General features: G+C 31.2%; 1 protein-coding gene across 1 annotated transcript in view; it reads left to right on the top strand.

Annotated features, from left to right (window-relative positions):
• Positions 1-22,382, top strand: part of LOC144371340 (uncharacterized) — an 813,068-nt gene that overhangs the window by 455,629 nt on the left and 335,057 nt on the right.

A 22,382-nucleotide genomic window follows, 5' to 3' on the forward strand; every position in this document is an offset into this window, starting at 1 on the left:
TTTGGACAATCTAACCTAAGCACTTTAGAACATGGAGTCATGAAACCATTACACAATTATACATTGGGCTAAACATTTACTTTTTTAAGGATGAAATTTTTCTGTATTTCAAATTAAAATTGGTAACATGATGTTAAATACTGTGGTTATTAAATATGGGAAATAAAATTCCCTGAAATTATATTCCTCTCACTTAACAGCTCTCTGTTAGCCAAGCCTGAATGTAAAGTTTTGTTGGTCCATGTAAGGCTATTGAAAGAAATTGATGAGAAAAAAGTGACACAGAAATGAAATTTAAAATATAAAAACAATATCTTTCAGTACTTTATGGCTCACTTTTTTACTTCATGGATATTTATTATATTTATCAAGTTTGGTTATCATAGACATTTATATGCTTGAATAATTATATTCTGTTGAATATTTGAATTTTATATTAATATACTTCAGAAAAAGAGTGTAGTGATTAATGTGTCTGTTAATTTTGTTAGGTTACGTTTTCTAAATTTGTGTCCAAATCTTATTTTGGCTGTTTCTCTGAGAATGTTTTGGAGATTCACAGTTAAATTGTTGCTCTTTGAATTAATTTATCTGCTTTATATGGGTGAGCATCAGTTATTCCATTCAAAATCTGGATAGAAGCCCCCTGCAGCCCCAACCCTCCAGTCTAGCAAGGAGTTCTGTCAGTAGGTATCTCTGAGACTTGAACTGCAGCCTTGGTCCTGGATCTCTACCCTGTAGATTCAATCTATAGATTTTGGACTTCACAACATCCATAATTATATAAGTAAATTCCTTAAGGTAAATATTTTTCCTCTAAATGCACACACATTCTATTAGTTCTGTTTCTTTTTAGAACCCTGTGTACTGGGAGATTTGAATTTTTTTAAAAAAAGTTATACTTTTTAAACACAATAAATTTCTAATTTATTTTGTTTTTAGCTTCAAAAATATTGAAATAAAACACATCAAAGGAAAGTACACAAATACAAGTATTCAGCCTAGTGAATTATCTCTAAGAGATTATAGTCTTTTAAATGTTACAATTACATGACAAAAAATATCAGGATTAGAAAATCAGCCAGGAAGCTAAAATATGTTTTAAAGTTATATAGTAGTAAAACATAAATAGAAGCTATAATTTGAAGCCTTTAATTTAAATGAAGCTGAACAAAAAGTAGATGTTAATGTAAGAAAAATTGCTACAGATAAAGAAGTACAATTTACTATGCCAAGAGTTTTAATCTGCAAATAATGTGACAATTCTACTTTTATGACTTGAAAGATGTAATAGAAAAATGGCAGAACTAAAATAAGATAGACAAAATTACTAAATACACTTGATGACTGTAGTGCATTTGAGTGGCTGATAATATAAGCAAATTAACTTAGTAAGGATATAAAGCTATAAATAATATAGTTAGTAACTTTTTCATAACTAACATATACAGAATACTGAACAAAAAATCATAGAATAAACAACTAATGTACTCATATAATATCTTATATACTTAGCAATATTTGAAAAATTGACCATAAATTAGTATATTATACAATCTCAGCTAATTTTGAAGTCTTAAAATTATATAGTCTTTATTATCTGGCAGAAAGGATTTTATGTTAGAAATTAAAAACAGAAATATTTAAATAGTTCTTACATTTAGAAATTTAGACTTAATAAGCAAGCCAACTATCATCAGAGACAATTAGAAAATATTCTAAATTATGGCACATTACATAAATATATATGTACAATTACATAAGTATAGCTAAAGTATATCAAGCAATAACTTTGTAGGTTAAAAACATTGCAGGTACTTAAATATTAAAAGTTTATTTGGAAAATATTTTTCTCAAGAATATAATGAATAAAAAAAAGTGAAATCCAAAGACAGAAAATTAGAAATAAAGGTGGTAGTAAATTTTTGTAAAATATTTACATATAGGCATGTATGTTTGCACATGTGTGTACATGTTTTAACAAAGAAAAATGTTATTTGAAAAGTCTAATCAACCTCATAGTGACCAAGGAAAAAGTAGAAATCAGAAATCGCAACTACTAATGACATGATTAATGAATAAAGGAGACATTACTATAGATATTACAGATAAAAAGATATTAAGGGGATATTATAAGCAGTTTTATGCCAGTATACTTTATTATTTGAATAAACTGTAAAAATCATAGAAAAGTGTAACTTTAGAAGACAAAAGGAAACAGAGAATCTGAATAGCCTATATTATTGAAGGAGTTGTATCTGCTATCTAAAACACCACCACCAAAACTTTAAAATACCTTCACACAAAGAAAAATCTCTTCTCTGATGTTTTCAGCAATGAATTTCAATGATAATCAAAAGAGAAATAATGAAAATCTTATACAAAGTATCTAAGGACCAAAAAAATCACTACGATTTTATCATCATTTTTTTCTTATAAACCAGAACCTTAAACACAAAACCTGAGGATTTAACAGAAGAGAAAATTACTCTTGTCGACATGAAAATGAAAAATTTGAAATAAAATTTTAGCAAACCAAATCCAGTAGAACCCTGTGTACGGGAGATTTGAATTTTTAAAATAGTTATACCTTTTAAACATAATAAATATACCAACTCAATTGTAAAATACATATATTTTACAATTCAGTTGGGTTTAATCCAGAATTGGCTTAATTTTTTATTTTTTTTATTATTTATTTATTTATTTGTTTATTTTTGAGAGAGAGCGAGAGAGAGTGAGAGAGAGAGAGAGAGAGAGAGAGAGAGAGAGAGAGAGAGATATTTTTAATATTTATTTTTTAGTTTTTGGCAGACACAACATCTTTATTTGTACGTGGTGCTGAGGATCCAACCCAGGGCTGTGCGCATGCCAGGCAAGTGGGCTACCGCTTGAGCCACATCCCCAGCCCTAGCTTAATTTTTTAAAATCAATTATATAATTAAATTAAATAAAACAAAAATTATACAATCATCTCTATAGATGTAGAAATGCATCCAAATCAATTCATCCTAAAAGGCCTTAAACTCACTATGAATGAAGCAGGTATTCTTGTTTTTGATGTTTTAAGTTAAATTTGAGTTTAGTTATCTATTATAATTTTGAATAATGTATATGTGCTATAGTTGTCTCATAATGTATTATAATACTTTCATTTAATAACAATATTTGACATCTATTTCCTACAAAAAACAGATACAAGTTAAATATCTATTATTTAAGTGCATTCTTTAACTGCTAAAATATATATATTTGCTCTTAATAATACTAAGTAATGTAATTCTGAAAGTATTTTCTGAAGTTGGTAGAGCAGGATGCTAATATCCTCACTTATTTTCAGCTTGTTCTATTTCTAAATTGTGCATTAGAAAACAAAATGAAATAAAAGTTATAAGGACTTGAAAGATTTTCTACTATAAAAACAAAAAACAAACAAACCTAAAGAAAGACAAAAACAGAAAACGAAATAGGTAGATGGGCAGAAAAGCAAGCAGGCATATTTTAAAAGCTAATATACTAGCAGTCAATACACATAAAAAGGTGCTTTATTTAATTTGACATCCATAAAGTGAAAACTAAACATACATGCAAATTAAAAGTAATTTCAAAATAAGATTCAACATTCACATTCAACAGAAATGAGAAAGAATGACAATAACAAGTATAGCTAAAGGTGGGGATAGTTCAGGATTTGCAGTTTAGATTTCTTGTATATATCTGGTAAACAGTTTAAGCAGATATGACTGTATATTTATCAAATAATATTGAACATGAATATGAATCATTACTTAGAAATTCCCCCTGTATGTAGGTACTCAACAAGAATGTTTGTACATATGTTTTTATGATATATATATATATATATATATATATATATATATATATATAGAGAGAGAGAGAGAGAGAAATGTATATACATATATAGAGAGAGATAGATGTATATAAATATATCTCAATTCATGTATATGTGTATATATACATATATCTCTATATATATATTTAATAGCCAAACTCTCCTAGATCTAAACTAATATATATATATATATATATATATATATATATATATATATATGAAAAATTTTCAGACAAAGAGATTATGATGCTAAATAAAAATAGAGAAAATAGAGGTCAACAAACAAAATTTTGAAGAGTCTAGAATTGAAGAAATAAAAAAGGTAATTTTTCTATATTAAATATTTTAAAACTTAATTGATACCTAATGGAAAATTTCCTGCATTGCATAGTATGAAAACACTAACAAAGAGAATTGGAGAGGCAATGGGTAACTTATTGCATAGACAAGTAATAGCTTAAAGTAGTGAAGATAATGATTAAGGATGTGTATGCCAAATAGAGGAAAATTGTTAAAAAATAGGAATGAGTCATAAATGATAATCTAATAGCAGAAATAAAACAGTTGAATCCAACTTTTTTCCCAGGGAACAATCACCAAGATAAAAATACTTGAGGCCATAGAAAAAGTATACAAATTTAAAGAACTGAAATTATATAATGTGTATCCTTTGATTATAAGGTAACTATGCTACAAAACAATAACAAAAATCATCTGGAAAAATTCTAAAAATATTTGGAAATTACCCCACTTCTAAGATGGGTGGGTTGAAGAAGATATCATAAAAGAAAGACAATATTTTCATTGAATGAACATTAAAAATTGAAGAATACACATAAAACAGGATTTGGCAGAAATATATATATATATATCATTAACTGCTTTGCATTCAGACCTATATACAGCTATGATCTTATCTTCCATTTCAAGAAAATAAAAACAAAACTTAACATAATTATTAAAAGATACCATGCCACTGTTGTCTCGATATTTTTGCACAGTTCTGATCATGTCACTAAAGAGTCTTTATGAAACACATTTGAAAGCTAGTGTCTCCAAAAAGATAAGAATGTGATTCTGCAACCTGTACACTCACAAAAATGAGAAATTATATCCCATCTGATTCAAATGTATGATATGTCAAGATCACTGTACTGTCATGTGTAACTAATTAAAACAAATAAAAAATTATATTAAAAAAGATAAGAACCTTTGGAAAGACCTGGAATCATACAACTACCTAATTCCCCTGCTTGAATACCTTTGCTCACATTCTGTGTTAATAAATCTACAGACACCTCTCTTCTCTCCTGGAAGATGTTTCCAGACTATTTTATATGGAGGAGAGGATGAGCAAGTGTACCAGAGGATTATAAAGACAGTTTTTTCTTGATTTCAGGATTTCTATCTTGTGGTCCATCTGGTCTTGCAGCAGGAGCATCAGTGCTAGGAAACTGCTCTGGGTGTTGCTTTCAACTTGAATAAAAATGCCACCTCTGATCAAAGGGCATGTTTTTTTCTGTCAGTGTATATAAAACTATAACAATCTACTTTCTTTTTGTTTGTTTATTTTTTATTTGTTCTTAATAGCTATAAATGGCAATATAATGTATTTTGACGTATTATTCATATATAGAGTATAACAACCAAAGGCCAAATGTTCTCTTTGATAGCCAGATACTAACTCATAATAAGAGGGGACAGTAAGGAATAACAGAAGAATTTTGGCAATCTACATTTTTAGGAGCAAGACAGTCTCAGAAATTCCTCAGTGTTTCTTTTTTTATTGTGTAACTGATTTATACACACACAAAAAAAGAGTATTTTAAATAAATAAAACATACAACTTCATGAAGTGAAAGTAAAAACTCAATAGAAAAACTTTAAATATATAAAAACTTAATAATATGCTGGCTAGAAAAACCAAGTAACAGAGAGAAGAAACAAATTCTAAATATTCTAATTAAGTTAAATTAAAAAGATTTGAGGACATATTAAATGCAATTATATACCCCAAATTTGACAAATTAGATTAGATGAATCAATTTATTAAAAGACACAAATTACAAAGAAATCACTCAAGAAGAAAAAGTCTATCTGAATAATGCTAGGTGGAATACTTAGACTGAAGTCACAGTTAACCTTAAAACAGACACACACACACATACACACACACAAACACACACACACAAACACACACACACACACACAAACATGCTTCCAATCTAATATGAATATACTTTTGAAATGAGATCTATATTGAGCCCAGGACCTTTTGCCTGCTAGGCAAATGCTCTACCACAGACCTTCAGCCCAGCCTAAAATCTGCAATACACTCAAGGCAGCAACAATGCAAGTTTTTCACACTCCTTGACTGTAGAAGAAAAAGGATTCTTCTTATTTTATCTGTTCAGTATAACCATTCTCTCAAGAATAGAAAAACACTTTGATCAAAAATAAAATTAAAATAAATACCCATAATCAATAAAGATCAAAAAGTCCTCAATAAAAAAAAAACTTAGAAATGGAATCCAGCAATATATAAACTGGATGATATATTGGGATCAAACTAATTTATCACAAGTAAAGTCTTGTTCAGCATTTGAAAATCCATCACTCTAAGGACAAGTTTCAACTATTATTCATGATAAAATGTCCCATCTGTGGGAGAACTGGAAACTTCCCAACTTGATAAAGGGTATCATAAATTAAAACAAAACCTGTTGTGTACAATTGCACTTATACATGATGAGGTTCTGAATGCTTTACATCCCTGAGACTAGGAACAAGATACTGATCCTCACCAGCACAACTCATTTGGTATTAAACATGAGGGCCTACTCAGTGCATGTGACCAGATCAAAGATTAAAAGGTGTAAATATTGAAAAGAAATAAATGAAAGCAACATTAGATAAACAACAGACTATCTACATAGGAACTCCAAACAGGAAGTTCAAAAAAAGCTACTAAAAAAAAAAACTATTTGTAGGGCTGGGGTTGTAGCTCAGGTGGTAGAGTGTTTGCATAGCATGTGTGAGGCACTTAGTTCAGTCCTCTGTACCGCATAAAAACAAATAAAATAAAGATATTGTGTCTGTATACAACTAAAATATATTTTTGAAAAAAAAAGGATTTCTAGTGTACAGCCAGATATATGAAAAATTATGCTCCATTGTGTAATATGAATTGTTGTACATTCTGCTGTCATATATAATAAATTAAAAAATGTATAATGACTGAGTTCTGTTTGGAAACACAGGGAAAAGTCTGCATGCTCTACAGGTAGGAATGGTCACCCAGAGGACATTCAACCCCCAAAACAGCATCCAATGATATATATCAGTGGAGAATGTCACAACAAAAATGAAATAAAATCTAGGGATCCAATCAGATGCAGAGAATATGGAAACAGAATAATGCACAAGAAAAGAACTGAAAGATTGTTGGTTTGTGATGCTCAATGAAACATGGAAATTCAGAGGAGTGTCTTTCTTTGTACTTGAATTTGACCCTTTAATGTTTCTCATTATTATATAGCTTTTCATTGAGCAAACTTATCTTATGAATACAACTATATACATATGATTAAATTATATTTCATTTTCCAAACAAAGTTGTGCTTATTTATAAATAATTTGTGTAAAAATTTTTTGTTTAATTAAATGACTTAATTAAAAAATGATTAAGTAAAAAAAAAACAACAAACTATTTCTAGAACAAATGAATAAGTTTATAATGTTCATGGAATATAATACTAATATACAAAAAAATCAGTTGTATTTTTATTAGCAGTGGACAACTGGAAATTGGAATCTAAAAACACACTTTATGATTTATAATAATAAACAATAAAATGCATATTAATCTAATCAATATGCATAATAGTTCTGTGTTGAAATTGATACTCTTTCAATTTCAAAAAAGAAATAAAAGAAGATGTCTTATGGTCATGGATTAGAAATCTCAATATTTTTAGGATATTAATTTTTTTCCAAATAAGTCTAAAGATTCAATATGTCAATCAAAAACTGAAATTTCAGAAAAAAATTATAGAAATCAACAAACTCATTCTGAAATTTATATATAAAAGAAGAAAATTACAATAGCCAAAACTATTCTTCAATAAAAGAACAAAACTGAAACACTGACAATATGTAAATTTGTCACAGTCACTGGCAGGCTGGGAATCAAGACAGGACCCTGAAGGCCAACACAATGCAGCACATGCTGAAAGGCTAATTACTGACCACAGCCTGGAATGCCCTTTGATTTGATTTTATTTTTTATTTTTTTATTTTTTTTTACATTTTAAAAAATAAAATGGAAATGAAAATTATAAAGAAAAATGAGTCCTACAAAGCCTAAAATATGTATCCTGCAGTCCTTTACAGAAAAAGTTTGTTTGGTAGAAGCAACATAACACACACCTAAATCAATGGTAGTAAATGGATAATACAGGAATTGGTACAGATAGACTCAATTGTTTGCAAGGAATGAAGCAAAGACAATGCAATGTAAAGACCAGTGTTTTCAACTGGCTAGTCACATATCGGCAAAAAAAAAAAAAAAGAAGAAGAAGAAGAAGAAAAAATTTAAGTCCAATTTTAGTATAGTCCAAAATATAAAAGCGAAACCTAAAAAATTTGTGGAAAAAATGTAGTAATAAAATTGTGACATTGCTTTAAGCAAATGTCACTTGAATAAGTTATCTAAAGCAACCCAAAACAGAACAAGCAAGACAAATTGAATATCAAAAGATATTATCTATAAAACAAGGCAGCAAAACTCAAACTAGGAGAAAATATTTTGAAGTTATGAATCTTATAAAAGACATCTCCTGAACATGTTAAAATATTAGAAGTAAATATAACAATTAACTAGAACTAAATGGACAAAAATATGAATCCATTGTTTATTAAAGAACCTGTGTACATGACAAACAAGTCTATGTGAAGGAGCTAACATCTATGTCATTAGGAAAACATAAATTGAAATCCAATGAAATTCCTCTATATATCAGTTAGAATGCCCCAAAAATATAAAATCTGAAAATTCTAAAAGGTGAGGAGAATGTGGTAAAACTGGAAATTATACATTGCTGGGGGAAGGGCAAAGTTGTAGAGCACTTTGAATAACACTTCAGCAGCAATTGCTTAGCAAAGACCAATGCAAAGCAATCAGCAATCACATAAGTAATTCTTTTATATACCCACTATTGTAGCATGATAGTCAAATGAACGCATAGATGGATAGATACATTAATCAATCATTCTCCATGACATTTGGGTAAGCAAGTATGTCATTATTATGATCTGTAAGTATTAGAAGCATATAGAGTCCAGAAAATATCTATGCAGAGTGCTATTACATTTATCTTTCATATATACTATTATCATATTTAAATTCAATATTTGTTAAATTTAATTTGTACTTCTCTTTGGTTGCAAGAATCAAAAAAAAAGCCTTGCCATTTATTGAAACAGAAAATTTTAGGCAAAGTTTTTCTTATAAAGAGGGTCAACATGATCATCATTTAGATAAAAAAATATCAGTTAAGTTGTCTGTTAGTGCTAAAATATATTTAATACTGTTTTATATGTGGACAAACCTAGATTCAGTAGGACTTCTGAAATCCATACCTTCTAAAAATCATAAAATAAATTGAGGAGTCCCCTTGGAGTCATAAATAATATTGAAATGGCACTAGTGTATAAAAGGACTTGTATGGTTGATCTTGTACCAACATAATATCACATTTCAGATTTTCTAATGTTTCTCATACAGAGGAGAAAAGATTTGTGTTTCTTTTTTACACTTAGACATAACCTTCTTCTGTGGCCCATTCAATATTTTATTTTTGAACTCAGTTTTGAGTAACAGGCATATACCAGCATGTTGGGGTTCCTGTTTTCAAGGACATGACATTTTGTGAGTCTTGTTTAGAGTCCAGGCCAGCAGTTTTGTGAAATATAGTCTTTCATTTCTGGGTCACTGGTTGGAATTGGGATCATTAGTGAAGTAACCGTTAAGGTCTACCTGAGAAAAATTCTTCAGTCAAACACATTTCTATTGAATAGAAGAAAAGGGAAGACCAACACAGGTCCCCGTCACCCTAGTGAATGCTCATCAGTAACTGCCATTCCTTTCATTAGTCTTACTACAGCTATCAAACTCTAGCTGTCTCACCACACCATAAACAACATCTGCCCAGCTTTATTATGTGGTAGAAATGCACAACGGTTTGTCTGATTTTCTCATGAGATTTAATTTTAAGGGAATCACAATCCACAATGAAAGTATACATTTAAGTAAATGAAAGTTTTTAGGAGAAGTGACAGATGAAACCATTAAGCATAACAATAAAAGAAGATAGAAATGATGATTCTCAGTTAAAAGTATTCAAATTATTGAGTTCTTTTTTTAAAGAGAGAGAGAGAGAGAGAGAAGAGAGAAATAATTTTTTAATATTTATTTTTTAGTTTTCGGCGGACACAACATCCTTGTATGTGGTGCTGAGGATGGAACCCAGGCCGCACGCATGCCAGGCGAGCGTGCTACTGCTTGAGCCACATCCCCAGCCCCAAATGTACAGTGTTTTTCATATTCTAGAAGTATGCAAAGAGAAAAAAATGCAGAAGTAATTAAAGTATACACAGGAGAAGAATGTTGACACGAAAAGACCTTAGATTCTTTTATTCACAAATATTTGGCTATTGAGGATTATTTATATGGGTTGTAATGTATTACTGACTGAGAAGTTAATGTTTACATCAATTATATCTAGATTTATCTATCTATATATAAAAACAAGTGTATATTTTACTCAATGTGTTGAAAGAAATATTGAGTTTTACTTACATTTAACTTATGTTCTCACAAAAAGTAAATAAGACAGAGAACCAAAATCTCCACTTTGTATTAGGCTCATCCTATAGTATCTTAGTTCTTACTGCAGGAAAAATAAAACAATGATTAAAAATTAACCTAACTATTAACTAAACTTATTCAGTAATTTTGAACCGTAGGAAGAGAATTTTATTATCTACAGAGAAATAGGAAAGCAACATTTCCATGAGAAATTGAATATATAAATGAATGTCAATAAGTAATGGATTTTGAAGACACCAAATTGTAAACAGAAATTAATAAATGTATTCTGCGTGGTTAAAAATGATAAACTGCTTAATTTCCATTTAAGTTTTTCTCTTTTTGGAAAATATTTAAAAATCTATATACATTCAAAGAAAATTGCAAAGCTTTTAACAAAATCTTCTGTTGTATTTTTAGGTTGAGTTGTATAAGAGAAAGAGAAAAAAGAAAAGAAGCCTATTTCATAAGGTAAACCACTTCATATGGACAGAAGAAATTCTTACTTTACAAATTGGATAAAAAATAGCCAGAGGGTCATGAAGGTTTTAAAATGTAAATTTTAAAACCTCACTATAGTGTTGTTATTAAGAATGGAAGCATAACTCAGGAAAATGGCCATCCTGACCTATAGAGGAAATGTAGCCCAGAAGAGGCGTGGCCTTGAGCAGGGCCGTGGTAGTGTCAGTGTACTGCCTTATAAGCTGTGTGGTTTTGGACCAATGGTTTCATTCCTCTGTGCCTCATTTCCTCATTTATAAAATGAATACAATAACACCTAGATCTTTGGTTAATGGAAAATCAGAGTGTGTGTGAGGAGGGGGTTAGAAAATAAAGATTTTCATGAGAACAACATACAAAGAAAAACTACTAACCCACTTGAATCCAATGTATGAAATAAGATATGTCAAGGGCTATGTAATGTTTTGAACAACCAATAAAAAAAATTAAAAAAAAAACTACTTCAATATTTGACAACAACCATGGCTTTAAAAAGTACTTTGCATATTGTTGCAAGAAAAGGCAATGTGGCACTTTGCCTTATCATGTATCCCATAATTAGCAATGAGAATTTAGTTACTAGCTCATAAAATTCAAAAAATTTTAATTTAAGTGTATTGATGCTGAGGCTAAAATTTGAAATACTTTGATATTTGGTTTTATGTATTGCACTGAGTCTTTGATATGGTTTTCCCACCAGAAGCCTTTGTTGTTAATTGTTTAGTGTCCTTGCTGCTCAAAATAGACATAGTCTAGTAGATTGAATGGTAAATGGTTGATAGTAAATGCTTGATTTGTCTCTGGTTGCTGTTACTGGTGTTGTAGTTTCTTTCAGAAGCTTTCAGTAGTTTGGTAGTAAAAATGCACTATCAAGAGACTTCTGCTGGTTCCTTTTTTCTTCTTTTTGAATTTCTTTCTGGTTTCTCAAAGCTTTCTCTTTTTTAACGTAATTTTCTCAAAAATAAGCAGGAATTTTTTCTTAAGAAATCTTCCCTGTGAATCTCAGAAACTAATCAATGGAAAGACACTTCAGAAACATTACTTGACAAGTCTTAGTTTCTGCTTTCTGATCTGTGATTGAAATATTACCTTGTGTTACCTATTTTCAATTAACATGTGGACACTCTTTAGACTTCCCATTGAGTTTTGACAGCCTTGTTCTAGAACGCATACAAAATGAGGTTAGCCCAATTATGTATAGAGAGGGATGAAAAAAAGTATTATAGAACAATTTTATGAACTAATTCATGAAACAATGCTGCTGACAAGCATAATTATTCAGAAAGGGCAAGAAAAAGATGTTCCCTTAAGTTCTTTTTTTTTTTTTTTGCATTATTTCAAACTAAAACAATGAAGTTCACAATTCTGAAGGTTTTCTATCTTGTTTTAGAAAATTGTTTCTAAAACAAGATAGAAAATAGGAAATATGCATTTGTTTTTCAGACCTAGAGTCACAATTATATTTAAAAACTATGGAAAATATATATTTTCACAGATTGACCTTCCCAAGGACTCTCAAATAGCTCTAGGAATGTAATATTCTTTATCCACTCTACAGCTTATTTACAACTAATCAGTCTCATGAAAGAGGTGCCTGCTTCAACCAGTTATTCTGTGCTTTCTGAAATAACATTTGTCACTTAAAATTTTGCAAAGCCAGTGTTCCTTAACACTGGCTCCAAGATATTAAGAATAAGTACTTTTAATATATCTTCAATTAAATTGAAAAAGTCCCAGATTTTTCTTATAACAAGAAAGTAGATGCCTTTTTTTTGTCCCCACTGAAATTGGCATGTCAGATTCTATGCTATCTTCAGGATAATAATAGTTGAATTCAAAGACAACTCACAATTTTTAAATGAGAATATTTAATGTCTGCTGCATAAAAACTAGTTGAAGAAACACGTTTTGTTTTGCTTTTTCTTTCCTTTCTTTCCTTTTTCTTTTCGTGTATAGTAGGTACTTGATAAACATTTTAGTTCTTTGTGGGCAAAAATCATAGAATGAAGGTTTGAATTTGGTTCTTTAGCATTTTATCTTTCCTGAGAGAGAGAATTTTAATATTTATTTCTTAGTTTTTCGGCGGACACAACATTTGTTTGTATGTGGTGCTGAGGATTGAACCAGGCGGGCTGAACGCATGCTACCGCTTGAGCCACACCCCCAACTCCTGGTTGTGTTTGTTCCCAGTTTAAAACAGCTTTTATTGTAGAAGTAAGTGACTCATACCCTTGAAGCTATACTTTATCACTGTATATGCTTCATGAGCATTCTGAGAGATTATTATAAGTCAATTATCCCTTGAACTATTGTTTTCTTAAGCATGGGCCCTCAATATTTAAAACAACATAACAAAAGATATGTTTGCCAGCCTGGCTGGAAATAATTAAATGTTATTCCTTATTCATCAAAATGTACATTGAGACTTGTGTCCACATGGATTTGGGGCAGGGAAGAGGCCGCATTTGAAATTCTTTAATTGATTTTCCCTCATTGATTCTCCAATGTTATCTCCCTCTCTATTTATGCTCCTTGTTATCATGATGGATGATTCAGGGAAAGATTGGTACCAAGCAGATAATACTCCTTGAAATGGTGCTATTTGCATTTTTCATAGCACTCATCATTATTTATTTGTATGTCATTAAGTTTTTTTACTTCCTGGTATCAATATTTAGAAAGAAATTTTCTAAAAATTATTATTACTACTAGTGACTTATCTGAGTAAACAGCTGTTATACCTGATGGAAAAATAGAACACCAAGGTTATCTGCCCTGCCCTTGCCACAACACATACAGGTGGTTTACTTCATCACTGTCACTTCTCGGGTGACCACTGTGACAGAAAATGCTTACCCAAGGGATTTCTGAACAGCATGGGTTTAGAGACTTCTGCAACCTAACTGTATAATGAGAATAGTAGAGTTTATAACTCTTTTTGACAACCCCTAAAGAATATCAAGGACTGAAAGGCAGAAAGAAGAGATTATAGAAATAAGAGAAACTAAAGAAAAATATGCAGTAAGATTTCCCAGAAGGCTACTGTGAATAAACACAGCAAAATCTAAAGCCATAAAATTATTGGATTACAATGTATTATTTTTATATTATTGAAAATTTCCTCCAAAACCAAAACAAAACAAGATCCTGGAAATGTCTAGGACTCAGTATAACAAAACATATCAGACTTCTAAATAGGAAAAAATATATATTTGAATAAAAAATATCTTGTGAAATGTAATGAACCTTGATACTCAGAAAAACTTAGTGTTGCAAAAATATCAATTCTAGAAAACCAATGTAGTTTCAGTCAAAACATCAGTGTGTGTGTGTGTGTGTGTGTGTGTGTGTGTATGTGTGTGTGTGTGTGTGTGTGTGTGTGTGTGTGTTTGAGAGAGCTGGCAAGCTGATCTTAATATTTATATTAAAAAGCAAAAGTCCAATACACCTACAGGCATTCTTCAGGAATAAACTTGGAAATTTTTATGGACATTTATTAAGACATAAGTAAAATGATAATAATTAAAACACCATGGCCTTATCACAAAGATAAAAACTAGATCGAAGTAAAAATAGATCTGGAAAAGAGTACTACATATAAAAACCTATACCGACATCAAATAGTAGTCAAAAGTATCTCTGCTGTACAAAGCGGAAAATACAGTATTTCTAAAAACTTAAGTTTGATAATTTTATCACCCCATCCAGAAAATGAATTGTGGGTGAATAAAGTACAAAAGAGAGAGTACAGTTTGTAGAAGATAATAGATGATGTCAGCTTCATGACCTAGAGTACAGTTTTTAAAAAGAATATAACAAATGCAAATAATAAAGGAGAAAAATGTTTTAATTGAATTATATTGCTGTTGAGAATTTTTTTGCTGAGAAGACACAAAGGAAATAACTGAAGTGGAAAAAGAATAGAATGGGAAAGATGTCCATGTTAATACATATACATATATATGATAAATGATAAATATTCTTAGTATATAGAGAGCTAATACAAACCACAGAAAATAGAAAAAGCTGTAGAATAAAGAAATTTTATACAGAGAGTTTATAAGGTTGAATATATAACTAAGAAATCAATATGAATAAAATATTCAAATTTTTCTGTTGTTAGAGATACAAAACATAAAACCCCACACTCACTAGAAAAACTGAAATGAGACCTTCTAACCATTTAAAGTGGTAATGAGAATGTGGAATAAACTGAGCTCCCTGAATCTGTTAGTGAGACTGTAAATGGTACAACCACTTTGAAAAACTAGCAGTCCACTTATACTGAACTTATGCATAATTTTGATCCAGTAATTTTTCTCCTGGTTACCACACACCCAAAAGAAAGGCATAATATGTTCATACCCCAACTGTATAAAAGAATGTTCAGAAGAGCAGAATTACTAATATACAAAATCTAGAAACTTCCAAATGCTCACAAAATGTCCATCAAGGTCAGAATGGATAAATGAATTGTGATATATTCACTCAATAAAACATTATACAATAAGAAGAAAAACACTATAATTATATACAAATATATGTATGAATCCCAAAAGCATAATTTTAGCAAAAGAAATACATTAAAGAATAAATATTATATTGTTCTTTATGTAACCATAGGCGGTTAGAAATGAGAGATTATTTACTTGAAAGCAGCACTTTTTTTCAAGGGTTCAGAGGAGTCTTCTGAGGTGATGAAAATGCTTCGTTTATAAATTTTGGTACTAAAGATGAGCTCATTTATCATAAACTGAAACCATGTACGTATGAATCTCTGCTCTTTTTCTTGCATGCATGTTACAGTATTAATTTAAAAGATTGGAAAAATATTCCTAAAGTGTGTTTAGAGTATAATTTAACATGCAATTTTAAAGAATGAGCACTTATTGATTTAAGATAATGTGTAATGAACTCTATCTATATGTAATGAACCAGGTAGAGAAACAAGCTTGTCTGAATTGAACTATTTATTCTTCAGGGCAGACAGGCACATCTCTCCTATGGGAGAGGTGCCTACAAGTTGGGATGTGTGAAGCGCCATTACCTTTCTCCTCTCACTTATTGGCCTTGCTGGAAGAATATTTTAATGATACCACTCTTTTTTCCCAGGCAGTATCACTGTCCTTCCTATACCCTTTTTAAGATATGATAGCATATTACTCCACTTGCTTCTTTTCAGTCAGTGGATACTAAGTTCTGTGAAGTCTACCTTCCAATGGTTTTGGCTCTTTTCTCCATTCTTATCACTATTCTCTTCCTTCAAACTCTCTGTAATTATTTCTTAATCCCCACTACCTGATCATGTTTTATTGAAACACAGATTAATGCAGTCTGGCTGGGCAAAATTACTGGGGGGGGTGGCAGGGTAGTGACAAGCAACTTGTGAAGATTGGTACAGTGGGAGCCACTTTATTGTAGGACAGCAAAGGTATATATACATAACTGAATACACAACTTTAGCATCATCCAATTACAGCAATCAGTCATTAAGGATGGAATCCTCATCATCTTAATAATTATACACAGCTTAACTTAATTGACATAATCTAGACACAGCAGTCAGTCATTAAGGAATCTCCATCATCTTAACCGCTCACTGCCATTACTTCTCAAACCACTCCTCCTGGCAAAGTGTCAGGTGCCACCTTGACTTGTCTGTGAGCCTCAACAGATTAAATTATACAGCCCCCTCTAGCAAAACAAAATAAGAGTCAAATTTTATTGATTTTGTCCTTTATAGGGAAAAATAATCATTTTGGACCATTTTCTATATTTTAAGCAACCATGTTACTCATTTCTATATTTTTTCTACTGATTTTTCACCTGATTATTTATAACAATTTACTCCTATTTGACTGAATTTCCATTATTCCAAAAATTGAAATACTATCACCACAGGTTTTACATCCATTTTCTTCTTTCTGACTTATCTTTCTTCCTCCTTCTGCAACTTAGGGACACCCCCATACTCTTCCTTTGGACTGGCATACATTAAACACAAGGGAGGATTCCAGTCTTAAATAAGTAAGTCCAGGATTCCTTCTGCTTGACCTTAGATGGCAACAGATTTCCCTGATCTTTTATAATCTCTGTTTCTTCTGGGACTGGATATTTCAAGTTCTCTTTCTTTCTTTCTCTACAGTGTTTGCACGTGTTGCTTACTTCATCTTCTTAGCCACTGGTTTGGAATGTTCTCTGAAGTTCCAGTCTCCTTCACAATATATACTTTCAATGAGATGCCAATCAACATAATAGCTATTGTACAAAATTTACATTGTGAGAAACTTGAATTTTGTATCTTGATCTAAAAAAAAAATTATTAAATTGTTGAATAAGATGGAGCATGTTTTAGTCAGCTTTTTCTCTGCTGTGACTAAATAATCTGACCAGCTCAACTGTAGGAGAGGAAAAGTTTATTTGAGGGCTCACTGTTTCAAAGGCCTTAGTCCAGAGGAGACTGGATCCATTCCTTGGGGCTTGAGGTGAGACAGAACAATGGCAGAAGAGTGTGGCAGAGGGAACAGCTCACCTCACGGTGATTGTGAAACAGAGACACTCCAGTTCCAGATACAAAATATATACTCGTTAACCATGCCCCCAATTAACCACGTCCTCCAGCTACACCTGCCTCTAGTACCACTCAGTTAATCCCACCAGGGATTAATTCACTGATTGGGTTGACTCCTACAATCCAATCATTTCTACTCTGAACCTTCTTGGATTGTCTCACATGTGAGTTTTGCAGGGGACATCTCATATCCAAAACAGAACTCTTGAACTCTATCCAGATTTTTTTAAATTGTCATTAGGTAATCCCCTTAGAATAAGTCTATAATTAACTATAAAACATTCAAAAACTCATCATAACTATTTATTTATACCCAAAATTTGCCAATAAGTTTATCACAGTAAATTCATATAAATCTTCTCTCCCCCCCAAAAAAAAAAAACAATGAGAAAAGAAAATTATTGCTACGATAGTCTCAATGAATGATACTTAGAATCTGGTTATGTTTGCTAAGTACCCCCACAAATCATATAAATAGCATATATTGGGAGAGAATTTGAATATGAGGGCATTTTTAATACTGGATTTTACAAATTTCTCCTTGGGAAAATCATGATATTTATGGTGTATCTTCCATCACCTTTCTTATTCCCATGAATCTTTAAAGCAAGTGGTATCTCTCTACCTGAAGTCATTTCTATAATTCTTTGGTCCTGAGATCTAATGCACCTCAGCTAGAAAACATAACTTCATTTAAAAGTATGTGGTCACTTTCAAGTCCCCTCCAATCATGTATTTCACTTCCAAAACAATTTTCGAATTATCCTGTTCTTCCAGGTTGAAGATTATCTTCTTAATTAGAAAACACATAACCTAAACAGATGGACGTATTGATTTTTTTAACCTTATCTTCCATCTGTTCAAATATTGACTATCTACTGGAGTTACCCATTTCTTATTTTTCCTTTATGTTTCAAACAAAATGGAAAAAAAATGTGCTTAGTTCTTCACGTTTCTGTGCTCACTTAACAATTCTGACAAAATTATTATAGGGTTATATTTCCTTTTGCTTCTAAGTTTTCCATTACAATTGTTCTTTCAAAATCTGTACTATTATACTGTAGCCTGCCTACTTACCTTCATTTGCTTGTAAGCATGCACCCATTATGTAATTTGTTGGTAATGTGCCTTCTCTGTTTGGCCTGCCTATAAAAAGTGCCTATGGATGACTTGAGGGATGGCACCGACAGCTAGGCACTGGCAATTGTCTACATTTACCTCCAAATAAAACATGTGTACTATCCCAACTGTTATGGTTTAGCTGGAGTGTCTCCTGAAAGCTCATGTGTGAGACAATGCAAGAAGGCATGGAGGAGAAATGACTAGATTACAGCCTTAGCCCAATCAGGTAATTAATTCCTGATTGGATTAACTAGAGTGGTAAGGATATGGCTGGAGAGATGGGAATTGGGACTTGGCTTTGGGGTATATATTTGTATCTTTTGAGTGGAGACCTCTCTCTCTCTGCCTCCTGGTCACCATGATGTGAGCTGTTTCCCTCTGTTACCCTCTCCTGCCATTGATGCTCAGCCTCCCATCAAGCCCCAAGGAATGAGGGAAGCCTTCTATGGACTAAGACTTTTGAAACCATGAGCTCTCAAATAAACCCTTTTTCCTCTACAATTGTACTGTGGGTCCTTTAGTCACAGCTGTGAAAAAGCTGACTAAAACACCAACTGTGCCTCACATCTTCTTTCAACTACAGGAGCCCAAACTTGGTTTCCTGGATTTGAGCCTCTGGTTGACATTATGTCTTACCCAGGGAATAAAGTAGAGATGGGTGGTCTGTGCACTTCAATTTCCTCTGAGGAAGAGATGTATTTAATCCTTTCCAGGCAATTTTCCATGTGATTGAAATAGATCAAAGAGCACAAAAAAAGTCCTAGTTCTCATGTAGCTTACATTTTTGATGCACTGAAGGAAAGAATGATGATTTCATAGAAAGTGGACTGTATTTTAGTGTTCACTTATCTTTATAAAATTTAACAGAGAAGCATGTTTCACAACCAAGATTCATTAGTACTGATTAATAATGATTTTATGTCATATATTCTATAGACTGTCTTGAGCTATTAATCAACTACAAAGTATGTGTTTCAATTAAATATAATGATTTAACAGATGTCCAAATAATATTAGAATCCATATGAAGGAAGTGAGTTATTTAGAACCATTAGTTCATATTGGAATCCAAATGAATAAAATCACCATACCACTTCAACCTCACATCAGGAAAATGATTGCATAGAAATATTTCTAACAAGTTTGGTTCTCTGGGATGCCCCAGAACAGAATTTAAATATTAAATGTGAATTTGAAAGGATAGCATAGGTAAACACAATTATGTGAGAAAATTTTTAAGGCAAATAGGTTTTTATCAACTCTGAGAACGCTATGAACATGAATAAATATTTGTATAACTGTATGCACTGAAGCATTAAATCATTTATTATCCCTATTGATTTGTTTGACATAAGCAGTATATATTGATATGTTAGCCATTTATAGTTTTGAAGCCCTGTGCCCTTCTTGGGAAATTAGGAACTTTGGAAATGGAAATACAGCAATGAAGAATGAATGGGCAGAAAAAACCATTCTCAAATGATTGAGTATAGTCTTTCACTTTTCAGGCATTTTTTGCAACACATAAAGCTTTCAAACTTAGGAAGTTATACAAGCATGCATATGTCATGCAGCCTTTAACATAAATATAATCAGAATGATTTGATTTTTATTTAAATGTTATTAAAATTTGATTAAAATTATCTAAGGCAATTTATTGCTCTGATAGTTCTAAAATCCCATTTGTTAAAGTGTACTTTTTCTGAAGAAGTAATTTAATTTTCAACCTGATATTTCAGTTCATTAATTATCGTATTTTCAAAAATGAAGTTTTTTTTTTTTTTTTATAAACATACTGATGTGATCATATTTAGGAGCACAGACTAACAGCTGGTGGACAATAATTCCTTTCCTACTTTTCAAAATTCGTCATTCCTGTATTTAAGTACTAAAACCTAGTATTTCATGACAAATTTCCATAGAACAGAGTAAAACTAAATTATATTGGTCATATTTAAATATTTTTCTCCTTTTACTTTTTGTATTCATTAGGCTTCATAAAATATGTTAATAACATGTGAAATTTTTTTATTCACAGAACTTTCTTTTCTCTTACATCAGGCTAGTAAACTTCCACCACCTCACTGAAGAAATACTTGTCATCAGACTTACAAAGTTCTCAGTGTATATTGTTCATTAAAATCACATTTACTATAACATTCAAATTTTGTTTTGGTTTTCTTTTCCTGGCAATTTCTTCATCTTCAAAACTGAAGCTTAATTTTTCTGGATACAAAATACTTGGTTGGAACCCATTATCTTTCAGCATTTGAATTATGTTGTTCCAGGATCTTCTAGCTTTCATTGTCTGTGTTGAAAAATCAGCCGTTATTCTAATTGGTTTACTTCTATATGTAATCTAATCTGATTCCTTTCTCTTGTGACTTTTAAAATTCTCTCTTTATTTTGTATGTTGGGCATTTTCATTGTAATGTGTCTCAGTGTGGATCTTTTGTGATTTTGCACATTTGGCATCCTATAGGCTTCTTGGATTTGGATTTTTGTTTCATTCTTCATGTCTGGAAACTTTTCTGATATTATTTCATTCATTCCTTTGGTTTGGACCTCTATACCTTCGTCTATTCCAATAACTCTTAAAGTTGGTGTTTTTATGTTATCCCATATTTCTTGGATATTCTGCTTGTGTTTTCTAATCATTCTCTCTGTGCTGTCTGTGTTCTTTTCAAGATGATATACTTTGTCCTCGTTGTCTGATGTCCTATCTTCTAAGTGGCCTATTCTGCTGGTAATACTCTCATTTGAATTTTTAATTGGGTTTATTATTTCTCTCATTTCCAGGATTTCTAGAGTTTTTTTGTTGTTGGTAGTTAGTTAGTTAGTTTGTTTGTTTTGTATATCCTCTATCTCCCTGTAGAGGTGGTCTTTTGCTTCTTGGATTTGTGTTTTAACTCATTGTCAAAGTGACCTTTCATGTCTATATTTGTTCTCTAATGTCTTCTCTGAAACTCCAAAACATCTGAATCATGTATATCCTGAAATGTTTATCTGTCATTTTGTCTGCTGTGGATGTTAATTCTTCTAATGATGTGTTATCTTGAATTGTTTGTGGTACTTTCTTTCCTTGTCTTTTCATTTTGCTTGTGTTTCTTTCCAGCTTTGTGAGAGTGTTGTGTTATTGTTTTTACCCTATAGATTTGTATAGTTCCAAGATTTCTCCTTTGTGGGAAGGACGATGTTAACAGTTCCCAATATCAACAATACATCATCTAAGAGCAAGTTTTTGTTATTTAGACATTTATAGTTAGTCTATGTCTAAAAGTATTGGATTCAATTATTATTTAAAATATAGTCAGTAGTTTCATAAAAGGTATAGAGTTTCTTGTGGCATATAGAGAACTGGGGGTAGGGTGTAAGACATTATGTTAAGAGGGAAAGATGTGAGGGTATGGGGTTAATATATCTTAACAACTTTGGAGTAGAACTCTAATCAGGGGAGTTAGTAGCAG

Source organism: Ictidomys tridecemlineatus, chromosome 16 (assembly GCF_052094955.1).
Source record: "Ictidomys tridecemlineatus isolate mIctTri1 chromosome 16, mIctTri1.hap1, whole genome shotgun sequence".
Lineage (NCBI taxonomy): Eukaryota > Metazoa > Chordata > Mammalia > Rodentia > Sciuridae > Ictidomys > Ictidomys tridecemlineatus.